The 14,041-nt window shown below is 30.9% G+C and overlaps 1 non-coding gene across 1 annotated transcript; it reads right to left on the bottom strand.

Moving 5' to 3' along the window:
- Positions 1–519: 519 nt before the first annotated feature.
- On the bottom strand, positions 520–591 carry TRNAW-CCA (transfer RNA tryptophan (anticodon CCA)). Its single transcript has one exon. It is a non-coding gene; the product is annotated as a tRNA-Trp (tRNA).
- Positions 592–14,041: the final 13,450 nt, after the last annotated feature.

Raw genomic sequence — 14,041 nt, 5'->3', positions numbered from 1 at the left:
CCAAAGTCCGTGGGATGGGGAATATGATTCCTGCCCTGTTGTCATTTCTATCCATGAGACAAAGATGAAAGGGAGGTAGTTACGGATTTTTGTGAAACTAGAGGAGAGGTTTTTATTATTTAGGGAAATTTAGTAGGTGTTTGAAATAGATGTTGTTTTCTCAGAAAACGGCGCCACCTTAGAAATTCATTTTCTGAGAAAACACCTGTTGTTTGATAAACTGTTTTTCTGAAAAACGTTTTCTTAGACCACGCCTTAAAAATCAGGAAAGATAGGTCTGAGAAAACACCATTTTTGATATTTTCTTGGTTTTTCTATCATTGCTGGCATTGGTGTGCTGATGTGGCATTGAAAAATGCCTATATGACTAAACAGCAATGGTACCAAATAGAAAATCTGAAAAAAACAGCATGCTTGTGCAGCAACGTCTATAAGAAACAGCATCGATCTTAGATACCAGCTTAGTATTTTTATGGGTGACCTATAAAAACCAAAGAGAAAAAATAAAAATTCGGCGATTGAACCCGACGTGAATCGAACACGCAACCTTCTGATCTGGAGTCAGACGCGCTACCATTGCGCCACGGATCCCATAATAGAAAATGAGGTCAATGATTTCATTTATACGCATTTCCGTTAAATGGGCTGAGCTTCCCGCGGCCCAATAGGCTAAGTATATGTCTAACTAGAGATTTTTAATTAGGGTAAAAATATACCTCATGGGTTTTTAATTTTTTATAAATTCACTTAAACGTACCCTAAATTTTGCAAAAGAACCTTAAAACAAAACTTAAAACATATCCTCCATAAATGAAAAGGCAAATGTGAAGTCATTTAAAATTAAAAAAAATCCTATTTTGCCCTTTTGGGAAGAAGAAGAAGAATATTGGAAGAGATAAGAGAAAAAAAAAAGGCCAATAAACTGGTTTATGCCCGTTTGGAAAGTCTTTTCGTATCGTCTTTTGTCTGTTTAGAAGTTTGGAAGACCGACTTTCGGTCTATTCCCGTTTGATTCGCAGAAGATCTTGCTGTCAAAATCTGGAGCACCAAAAAGACACGAAAAGCCCATTTTGGACTGATTTCGGGAAGCTCCAATCCTAACTTCTCAACTTTTATGCCCTCTCACAGCTTCCACATACATGTACCAACGCTCACACCCGAACTAAAATGAAGAGTAGACACTTGAGAAAAACCCCCAAAACCCTCATTCGCACATGCACCCTGTTCTCTCTCAGGTTACAAATCATTCGGTGCTAGATTTTTCTCATGGTGGTGGTCATCCATTGTTTGGTTGGTGGTTTGCGTAGGTACAACTCACATCCCAATATGGATTGTTAGGGTTTTTTTTGTTTCATCTTTTTTGGTTTGCATAGGTAAAGCTTAGATCAATTCCATTTTCTTGTTAGTCAATTTGTTTTTTGTTTGTGTTTTGTATGGTTTAATGTGAATACATCCTTCCATTTTGTTGTGTTATGTATGGATGAATGTGAAACACATTCGTCACTTTATTGTGCTATGAATGGATTAAAGTGAGTATGGTAGTGCGGTCTGTGGTTTGATATGGGAACCACTGATTTTTTTTTTGTGTGTGTGTTTATATTCATCCGTAATGTTCTGAGAAAATAAATGTCGATCTATGAGCTTTTGATGCAAGAGGATACCAATTACTCGTGTGAAAATTTGACTCTAGTTACCATGTGATGGAAGGCTTTTGGCTTAAGATTTGTAGACACAGAGGAGATTACACAACAAGAGAGATCATAATTCATAATATGCAACTCGTTTTAGGCAGAGCCTATAGTCCTATATACGGTTTTCTTATCTTGGTATAACTACTATATATTAGAAGCAATTTTCTTATTTTTTATTTTCATTTTCTTCGCATTACATATAAATCTATTAATTGGATTCAATTCAATGACATTATAGGTAGCTAGCCATTCAATTGATGGATTATTTAATGGCTCATTCGTCACCATTTGCATTGGTTCAAAATTGAGGTTGTGTTGGACATCCTAGGCAAACATGATATTATAGGTATCTAGGGAAAACATTTTTTGATGTACAAGTGTTCTTTTTGTGTTGGGCATCTTAGGCAAACACGACTACAAGGAAATATATAAAAAATACCACCTATACCAATAGACTATATCTGTTGGTATATCTTGAACCTATACTGACGAATTATATCTGTTGGTATATCCTGCACCTATACCGATGGACAACCTCTGTTGGTATATTCTAATCCTTCACCAATGCCCACAATCTGTTGGTATAAAATGAATCTATAATGACAAACAGGACCTATATTGTGACGAACGAATCTATCGGTATAGCAATATACGCCAAACCCAGTACCTACAATGTAGACCAATGGATAGCTTGACGGGCGATTTAGAAAGTCATTGGACACCTGTACCGATGGACAGAATTTGTCGGTATAGGTTTATACCGACGATATCTTACCGAACGCACTAGTTGACTGTCGGAGTAGCGCATTTAGAGATATATCGACGGTTTACACACATACACCAACGGATTTGGTCTGTCGGTATATGGCATATTTTCTGTAGTGTATGTATATAAATAGTGAAGTTGTAAAAAGAAGGTTAATAAAATTGTGAATCATAGTATCATCCAAGTGTAAAGAGTTTTCGATATAACGGGTGTCAATTGTGGCTAGAAATAAGAGATATATATGGAGAGACCATAACTAGTGAATCGACCTTTTAATGGAATTGTTGGCATTGATAATGTTTCCATTGATAAAGGACAATGACTTGGATACAAACCTACCTATGTTTAATGATACTCTAGATAGAGATAATAAAGGATTAACTGTTGATCATACTAAGAAAGAAAATGCTTCAAAGGACTATAAGTGAAAGAATTCTGGTAGTAGGTTGTTATATGAGGCATGTAAGACAATTATTAAAACCCCTAATAGAGGGCATCATGTGCTACAAGTGGTGCTACTTTAGCTTCTGATCCCTTTTCAATCACCAAAAATGTGAAATTTTTTACTATGATAGAGAGTATTAACAAGAAGTTTCAGAAAGAAGTGGCCCTAATGCAAGATTGCAACTAGAGGGATATGTTTATTAAAGTGTTTGATTAGATGAGGGGATGGTTGTTAGATGACAATGAGGATTAGTGAAAAGAGTTTTATGAACTTTTTTAGTTAAGTTGTGCTATGAGAACTTATGTTTATTAGACAAGTGTTATGGTATTAAACTTTATGGTATGCTACTCATTATGGACATGGTTGCTTTGGATGGTTATGTTATTGTCACTATGTGTCTTATTAGTTGCTATTCATATGTATTATCAATTGAATTTTAATAGGTTTATTGATAATATGTTAATATGAACCCATATAGTGCTTATAATGATGGTAACAATAATGATGACTAGGAAATATGTTAAAGGAACCAAAACGTAAAGACTTAGATAAGGGAGCAAGGTATTTACATGAGGCTCTTTAAGGACACCATGAGAGGTGTCAAAATGTTTTTTGAATGGAGACACATGTGTTTAAAATTTTGTGTAGGGACTTCACAAAGACAGTGAATTATTAAAAGATTCCAAATTTATGATTCGAAAAAAATAATTGAGTATTTTTTTAAGGGTTAAATACTTAAAACACCCCTATGGTTTAGCAAATAGACAAAAACTTACCTTACTATTTGAAAAATTACTTAAAGACCCTTAAGTTTTCTGACAATGGACAAAAACCTTCCCTACCATTAGTTTGTCGTTATAATCCATTCGCATGTTGTGTTACATGACTTATATAATTTTTCTTAATTCCAAAACTACCCTTTATGGTTAATTTTTTCCTTCATTATTCTTTACATTTTCAAAACAAAACCCAACTTACCAATGAAAGAACCTTAGATGAATTGGGATAAATTAACACGGAAAATGAGGGGTTCCATCCTATTGTGGAAAGGGATGCTCAACCATCCTATTGTAGGGAAGAAGTTGTGAATAAACCTTGCAATTATAGTGAACATATTTGTATTTGGACTCCTCTAAAACAAAGCCAATTTATGTTTAGAAGGCATGGACTGGAGAATTTACACCTCTAGGCATCAAATCCTACAATAAAGTTTGCAAATCCATATGGAAAGTTAAGAAGTCACAAAATATTCACCTATGTCAAGAGGCAAGTTATCCCTAAGAAACAAACATCCAAACATACACATAATTTATTGGAACTAATGTTCAACTCTAAGAACAAGGTTTTACATGAGTACCAAAGCAGCTTTCAAGGTCTTACAGTAGGCATGTTTAAACTTTAAATACCGGTATTGGCTTACAAAGTTCAAAACATAAGATCTATATGGTGTTAAAAACCCATAACTTAACTAAAACCTGCTTTCATATCCCAATTCGATCTCTATCTATAATTAGGCAACTTATGATGCAGATTGAAATCCATCAAATTTTAAACTAGATTGCTTTATCAATTGATCTATATTGAATAATTGAAATACTTTTCAATAAAGCTATTCTTTGGTATCTAAAGCCATATGATTCCTCTGACAAGTGAAGAAATCATCTTGAATAGTTGAACATCGAATTTACAATAGGAAATGCTAAAACCCTAAACACAAGATATGGAAAATGCTTGTTTAGTAACATTAGGAAATGCCTCTATCATTTTCTATACGTCATTTCTTCAAAGCTTCGGGTATCCAAATTTCTAGAGAAAAAATGTTAAGTCCTAAAATATCTTGCTACTAAAACTACCCGAATTTGGTATACTTCTATTGGATAGTTATGCTATTTTGAAAAGTTGGAAAAACTAGTGACCTATTAAGCTAAATAAAGTCCTAAAATATCATATTCTCAAGTATTGGATCAAAACCATCTTACAGAAACCACAAAACACAATCTGAAGATGTTTTTTGTACCTTGGCTACATTGAAGATTTCTTTGGATTTTTGAAGCATTAGGATCTTCTTCCCAACCAAAGGTGACAATCAAATTTGAGAAGAAACGCAACAAAGAGAATAAAGTGGTAGGTTCAAATATGATCGCTGAGATACCTTACGATTTTTAAAAAATTTCATTGGTTGGGTTTTGTTTTGAAAATTTGAGAAATAATGGAGGGTAAATTTGACATTTTGCTTATTTTCATCAATATTTAACGGCAATATCTATTGCTCGAAAACTTAAGGGTACTTTAAGTAATTTTTCAAACAGTTGTGTGAGTTATTGTCTATTTGCTAAACCATGGGGGTAGTTTAAGTATTTAACCTTTTTTTTATTGTCATGTGTCACAACCTTTTAAATAAAAGGATTATAGAATTTTGGTATTGTGACAATCCACCAACATCTCAAGGCAGTTCTAAAGGTATTTATGTTATCATTAAACATACATACATACATACATACATACATACATACATACATACATACATACATACATACATACATACATACATACATACATACATATATACATACATACATACATACATACATACACATACATACATACATACATACATACATACATACATACATACATACATACATACATACATACATACATACATACATACATGCATATATGCATACATAGCTTAAATAGGCTAGGTGTCGGCTTTCCACACCCACTTTCATATAATCTCAAATCTTATAATGTATGTTGTTGTAAGTGTGAACATAACTTAAATACAAGTAAATATTACTTTGTGGATTCAAGGTATGCTAGTCTTTTAAGATTCTTGCCACCTTTTCAGGGCAAACGAGACAAGTAAGGGATGTAAGGGAAATTTTAATTAAGTACATGTCTTGCTACATAATCTATATTAGATATAAAAGTGTGAATGTAGTGTGAAATTTTTTTGGACTAAAATTACCCTCTATTTCTTTCTTCGATAAAGGGTATAAAAGTTATTTTATTGTATCTTTAATGTCAACTTTAATGGCTATTATAATGACTATATTTTTGTATTTAATCCATCTCTAATTATAAGGGTTGAAAATGTAACTTCAATTATTACTTTCCACTTCATTTAATCCTCTCTCATTAAGTCTTATACTTAAGGTATTAAATCCCATTTTCTCTTATTAAACCCTATATTTTAAGTTATTTTTCACTAATAAATGCTACTAATTAGATCTATGTCAATATTTTAACAATATAAACCCATATATTTTTAAACGGACTCAAAAACAAAATCATTCTTTATTCAAGTAGTGGCTAAGCAATTCAACCATCTAAATAAAATTGGTCAACCTATGAAGTCATACTTAGGTAATATTTTTTTAAATAAAAATAAATATAGAAAATTACAAAAAATGTAGAGAAAATTAGACACATTAATGATATTTTATTAATCAAATTAAAAATAAGTGTAATAAACAAAAAATATTGTTATTGATAATGAAAATGAAATACATAATTTAGAATTGACCAAAAATGAAATATAAAAATTAATAATATATAGTTTGACTTTTGGGTTAAATGTGATAACCTTTAATGTCATAAATAAATAATAAAAATTAATGAAGTATAAAAATACATAAATTTTGCAAAAAAAAAAACATTTAGGTACATGTATAATATCATGCATTATCATATTAAACAAAAAGTAAGTGTGACATATTAGAATTATTTTTACACACAAATATACAAAAAAAAATATAGAAATTTCTGAATGCATCTATAGTTCTATATTTACGCTACTATAAAAAATATAACTAAGATTGTGGAACTTTCTTTTGACTAAAATCAAGGTTTTGAAAACTGACCAAAAAACAGAACCACTTTGGCTTTCGATTTCTGAGTTAGTGGTTCAATAGTCCAATTTGAGCGGGTCAAACTGATAAGATGTAAAATATAAAATAACTTTTTATTTTGACCATTAGGTTAGGATTAGGTTAAAGTCCACCATATATATACATTATTATGAGAGGGGAGTATGAGACTTTGAGAAGAAGTAAGGGTGATCACTGGTTGGGTTGAGTCAGGCCAGGTTTGCACTTACAATAAGGGCTATAGCCTAGGCTCGGTCCTAAAACAAAAGCCCTAGTCCAAGTATATACAGGCCCGGGCCTATGTCTTTCATATATAAAAACATTACATATATAATTTTTTATATTAAATGGCATATAACAAGCATATAAACTTATTTTATACATTATTTAAAATAAAATATTATATATAATATAAATTATACATGTTATATTATAATATTTATATATAAAATAATATAAAATAATGTGTACATATATATACACATTATACACAAAATGCGTATGTTTAAATATATGCTGGCAAGGTCGGGCCTAAATAAAACCCTAGCCCAAGCCCAGAATTTTTGGGCTAGGACGAGCTAAAATGGTCACCCCTAAGAAGGAGGCACCTTGTTAAATTTGACAAGTGAGAAAAAAAAAGAAAAAAAAAGAAAAAGAAGAAAAAGAAGAGAATGAAGTGTCACCAAAGGTGGTTGTCACCATGTTCATTGATCATTGTTGCGAAATTGTTTTCCCTAAGAACAAGAAGAAGGAATCGTCGGCGGTGGCTATCTCCTTGTTCATTATCATCGCGGCTACAATACCGCCTCCCCTCTTCTTAATCTCTCTCAAATCATAGATCATTTGCTTCATTGGAGTATCTTAGATTGTAACATAAGATTGATGTTTAATATCTTATCTCTTGCATTGATTTTTTATTTCTTTTGTTGTTACAATTTAAAAAGAATCATAGAAATAAGAAAACTCAAAATCAAAATGGAATAATTAAAAACCCTAACTACTTTTGGCTATTGGGAATAATTGAACAAGATTTTGAGATATGAAAGTTTCTTATATCATTTTTATTTTCTAAATTCTATTTTAAAATAAATAAAAAATTTAGAATTAGTTTGAAATCAACTCGAGATCTGTTAACTGTGTCGAACATGTTAAAGGTTAAATTGTTTAGATTAGTAGTTCCCTAACCATTTCAACATTTTTTTCTGTAAAATAACAGTTTAGCACCAAAACATAACCGATGACCTGACCTTTCCCGGGCCAAACGGTTCGATCAAAACAGAACATGTAAAATAGCAGTTTAGTCCTTATTTAATTATAAGGTTTAAATTGTCAATTGAACTACTACATTTCACCTCATTCAATTCCCTCTATTTAAATTTTACCTTTTTCTGATAAATGAACAAAAGAAAAATAATTTATATCTAATAAAAGTGCGGATGTAGAGTGGAATTTTTTGGACAAAAATTACCCTATATTTTTTTTTGTTTGATAAAAGGTATGAAAGTCATTTTATTACAGCTTTAATGCCAACTTTTGATGGTTATTAAAATTTGCATATTTGTCTATTCATTACATCTCTAATTGTAAGGGTTGAAAATGTAACTTCAATTATTACTTTCCATCTCATTTAATCCCCTTTCATTAAGTCTTATACGTAAATGTATTCACTCCCATTTTCTCTTATTAAATTATATATTTAAATTATTTTTCACCAATAAGCTATTTAAGTTATATCAATATTTTTAACAATATAAACCCATAAATTTAAAACTAACTCAAAAACAAAACCATTCTTTATCCAAGTGGTGGCTAAGCAATTCAACCATCCAAATCAAATTGATAAATCTATGCAGTTATAGTTAGGTAATAAAAATTTTAAAATAGAAATAAATATAAAAAATACAAAAATGTAGAAAAATTAAACACATTAATGATATTTTATTAATCAAGTTAAAAAAAATAAGTGTAATAAACAAGAATTATTTTTATTAATAATGAAAATGATATACATACTTTAGAAGTGACAAAAATGAAATTATTTTACTATTTGGCATTTATCAATAGTTCAAATTTTGGGTCAAATGTGTTAAAATTTAATGTCATAAATAAATAATAATTAATAAAATATAAAAATACAAAAATGAAAAATACATAAATGTTGCAAAAAAAACATTCAGGCGCATGTATAATACTAGTTAATCTTATATATACACACACACACACACACACACAAAATGGGTGGTTTCCCTTTCGCCACGTGTTACCTTGTGTATAGTTTATTATTAAAACCAACCTTAAATATAAGTTTTTATTTTGGTGTTTAATCGACCAATTTTTAAGAAATTAACAAGTTGACCAAAAATGATTATTAAAACCAGCTTTAAATATAACTTTTTAGGTAAATTATGATTATTTATAAAAAAAATTACAGAATCATTTTGGCCACCGGTTTTTGGGTCGATGGTTCAATCATCCAGTTTGAACGGGTGACCTATTCTGAGAACAAAATTACAACCAAAAAATTGAGTGTGTGAGGTCCATTAAGTAGTATCATACACGTTATGTCATTCGAGCGTGTGACTCATTTGACTCAAAAACGAAACAGTTCTAGCCACCAGCTTTCGAGTCGACGGTTCGAATGTCCAGTTTGATTGGACGACCCATTCTGACAACAAAAATAAAAAAGGTCAAATATCAAAAAATTACAGAACCATTCTGGCCACTAGTTTTTGGGTCAACAATTCGATCGTTTGGTTTGAACGGATGGCCTATTCGGACAACAAAAATTACAAGCAAAAAATTAAGTGTGTGAGGTCCATTAAGTAGTATCATATGTGTTATGTCATTTGAGCGTGTGACTCATACGACCAGAAAATGAAACCGTTCTGGCCATCAGTTTTTGGGTCTACGGTTCGAACATCTGATTTGAATGGACAACCCATTTTGACAACATAAACAAAAAAATGAACAAAAACCAAAGAACGGGTCAACGGTTCGACCGCTCGGGTCAATGGGTCATTGATTGATTCAACTATTTTTGGCCAGGGACTAGGATTAGGGTAAAACGGAACCAGTTGCCTGGACGGTTCCCAATTAAGAAAAAAAAACAGTGATTCGACCATCCGGTTCGAATGGATGACCTGTTCTGACAACAAAAATTACTAACGAAAAATTGAGTGTGTGAGGTCCATTAAGTAGTATCGTACGTGTTATGTCATTCGAGTGTGTGAGTTGTGACTTATACGACCCGAAAATGGAACCGTTCTAGCTATCGGATTTGGATCGATGGTTCGACCATCTAGTTCGAACAAACGGCCCGTTCTAACAACAAAAATTAAAAAATATAAAAAATGGCCAAAAACCATTGAATGGGTCAACGTTCAACGGTTCGACCGCCCTGGTCAATGGGTCATTGACCGATTCAACAATTTTTGGCCAGGGACCGGGATTGGGATAAAACAGAATCGGTTGCCTAGATGATTCCCAATTAAAAAAATAAAAAAACGGCCAAAAACCATTGAACAATTCAATGGGTCGACGATTCGACCACCCGGATCAATGGGTTGTTGATTGATTCAACGATTTTTGGCCAAAGACCGGGATTCGGGTAAAACAAAACCGGTTGCCTAGATGATTCCCGGGCCGAAATGTCCATCCGTTCGGGTCAACAATGGTTCGTAAACCATGGTTTTTTATGCTTTTGGATTTTCACTATTCAAAGGTTCTTCTACTGTGGGCTTTATTTGAGCGTATGCAGTATATTCCTTTTTTTTCATTTTTTGCTTTTTTTTTGTGTTTGGTCTTGTTCAAGATCTTGCAAAACAGTTTAGGGTTTACCACCATTTTATTTCTTCCCTTTTGTTTTTTCTTTGGGTTTTCTTGTGCAATGTTTTTTTTTTTTACAAGACGATCGATCTACTTTGTCTTTTTCTTTGATTGCATGTATGTTTAGCTCCATCTCAAAGCGGAACTTTTAATTTTTTTCCTTGGTTTTTCCAGTTTAATGGATTTACCACCATTTTTTTTTTGTTTTGTATTTATGGTCACTTTGGATTTATCTTTCAAGGTTTTGGAATCCCTTGCAATGCCCACCCTTCCCATGGCTATGACTACAAAGTTATTTCGTCTAATTATTGACATCTAGAAAAAACGACCCGGAAACAAAACTATTCTGGTCACCGGTTTCCAAGTCGACAATTTGACTGTTTGGTTCGAATGGATCATTCTGACAATAAAAAATAATAATTAAAAATAAACAATGGCCAAAACCATTGAACGGGTCGACGATTCGACTGGACGAGTCAACGAGTCATTGACTGATTCAACGATTTTTAGCCAGAGACTGGGTTTGGGGTAAAATAGAACTGGTTGTCTGGACAGTTCCCAGGCCAAACAGTCCTACTGTCTAGGTCAATTGGGTGTTCTTGATGTGAAACAAAGGATAGCTATGAAGTAGAAGTCAAAACTATCATTGTATGATTGTGTTCTTTTATATGAGATGCTTTGCTGAAACAATATTTAAAAAACAAGCACATGATGGTCTCTTTTAAGTCTTTATATGAGTTTCAAGACTTGAGTACTTATAATTGCAAATTTCTTATTAAGAAACAATTGTCTTAATGTAGCAAATAGTAATGTTATAATTCCTATCCAGCCCCTACAAAGCAGGGTCTCTCCGCTAGTTAACATATTAATCAAAAAGTAGGTGTGACATGTCGAAATTATTTTTACATAGAAATATAAACAAAATTGAACACATATATAATTCTATATTTACATTATTAAAAATATAAATAAGATTGTGAAACTTTCTTTTGACTAAAATACTCATTTTTAATTTAGTCCCTATTTAATTGAGGTTTAAAATATAAAATTAGTAATTTTCACCTCATTCTATTTCCTCTATTTAAATCTTCTATTTCTTTGATAAATGAATAGATAAAAACATAAAAAAATAAAATATTATAAAAAGAATAATCTAGCCAAATAGGCATATTAATGATACTTGAAATTTCACAACTCGATCTAATTATTGCATATTTAGATGAGGTGTTTATGTGATCATATTTAGATTTTATAATATGCATTTGATTAATAATAAAAAGCAAAAGGCATATAAAAATAAAAATACATATTTATAGAAATATTTGGATACATTATTGCTATCATTATCATTATCTAGAATTGTCACGTGGAAAACACATGCACGCTTAGTAGTGTAACTAAACGATGCTTTAGAGTTTTAAGGGCATGATTCCTAATTTTAAAACTAATGCGATAATTATTTTTTAATACACAATGTTGAATTATGATTGCAAGTTATTCTATATACAGTTTATCAAAACTAAAATCATGAGAGATAATAACTTTAATGATTTGATGAATAAACTTGATGGTGGAAAAATTAAAGTAGGGGATGATAGTTACAAGGAGGATCACATTAGTGGAAATGATGGACAACTTAAGAAAATATAAGATATGATGATAATTCAATATAACATTGCTAACTAGTTAGCAATAATTATGAGTTTTCACAAATATAATATATTTTTTTGTTTGATAGTGTTTGGTTCATTTTGAAATAATAACTCTTGTTTGAACTTTGTATTTCGTAGACTTTAAATCATATATTTTTTTTTGTTATAAAATATATGCATATATTCTTTTGAAGGCATGTAAGGAAAAATAGAAGAGCTTATTCAAAAATCAAAAGTTTGTAACGTATCGAATCGTGATCCGATTACAGATATATTGATCTTAAAGAATTTATAAGAACATTTTTTAAATGTTAAACATTAATATTCCATCCCCTCTCCTAATTTTAAATAAAAAAAACTAAAAAAAGTTAATGCGAGGTTTAAAGTATCAATGCACTCAAATATAACTAAGACTGAAAGAAATTATGATCACTATTTTTACAAATATCCACGTAAAGTGGTATGCTATATATGTTTTCATTTTAAGCATTGTTGATCATTAATAAAATATGTATATACAATATTTGACATGCAAACACATCACAATAATGTGTTGTTTGATAAGTTTCTTTTAAAATATCTTATTGAAGATTTGACAGCTAAAAGTCATAGTGAGCATTTACAAAAAGATCTTGGAAGCCCACGAGCCATTTGGTTATAGACGCATCTTTTCGTATGAAAATAATACAAAAAAAAAGCAAAAAACTCAATTTATAACTTTTCAAAATAAGTTCATATTAAGCTTATCACGTCTTTTTGAGGCATAGTCTTTCGACGGATAAATCTTCCCCCCAAACAAACGAGAAAAGATGAAAATGCAGGTCATCGGGCTTTTAAACAATCGACACTTCACGTGAAAAGATGCACTCAATGAGGCCTTCATTTAGGTTAATCAATATACATGCAAAGAAGAAATCTTTATTATACAAAATGAATTACATCAAAACCAATCTTTAAGGAGAAATCAAATTTTTATAATCATTGCGTTATTGTATAATGACTAATTGTTGGCATTTTACCTATTTGTTATGTGTCACAATAATTTTAAAATAAACACATATGACTTATCTTTTTTTTATGTATTTGAGAATGATTTAAACATAGTAAAGTATATTGTAGTTTGAAATTCACTTATATTTATTAGAGTTGATATGATTTTATGTATTTCTTATATAAGGGGATTGGCTTATGTCGCAATGCAGACAATCGGGTCCGAACAACTTAACTCAAGTCAATTTATCCATTAATTATTGAATATTCCAACACAATAATAAAATTAATGTATGAGTATTCTAGAAACTAAAAAAAATTCTTAGATAAGAAATAAATATGAGAACATTCTAGATATAAATCCAATTTAAGTATGGAAATAAACATGTCATTTAAGTGACAGGAGAGTAATATAGAAATAATAATTAATAAGATAATTATAGAAAGATATTTAATTGCATGTTTTAAATTTGTAAAGAACATTATAAAATAATAAGGTAAAATAGGAAAAACACAAGTAAAGAAACTTGTAGAATATGCACAGAAAATTATAAATGGATGTTATTGGATCAACATAAACTAAGAAAGAAACACAAAAAGAACCTGAAGAAATTATAAGCAGTAAAGAAAGATGTCAATGCTCTAACAGCTGCCCAGTGGCAAAGAATCCTATTATATGGGCCAAAAAAAACCTCGCAGCAAACAAAGGCAAAACTGTCCCTATGCAACAGATAAAGAAAAAGGCAATCCCAACATCAGCCCCTAGTGAGGACTTAGAGACAAAGAGGAGAAAAATTGTA

Source organism: Nelumbo nucifera, chromosome 2 (genome assembly GCF_055504915.1).
Source record: "Nelumbo nucifera cultivar China Antique chromosome 2, China Antique-T2T, whole genome shotgun sequence".
Classification (NCBI taxonomy): domain Eukaryota; kingdom Viridiplantae; phylum Streptophyta; class Magnoliopsida; order Proteales; family Nelumbonaceae; genus Nelumbo; species Nelumbo nucifera.
Note: the sequence above shows the minus strand (reverse complement) of the source record. Positions and strands in the feature narration are given on the sequence as shown.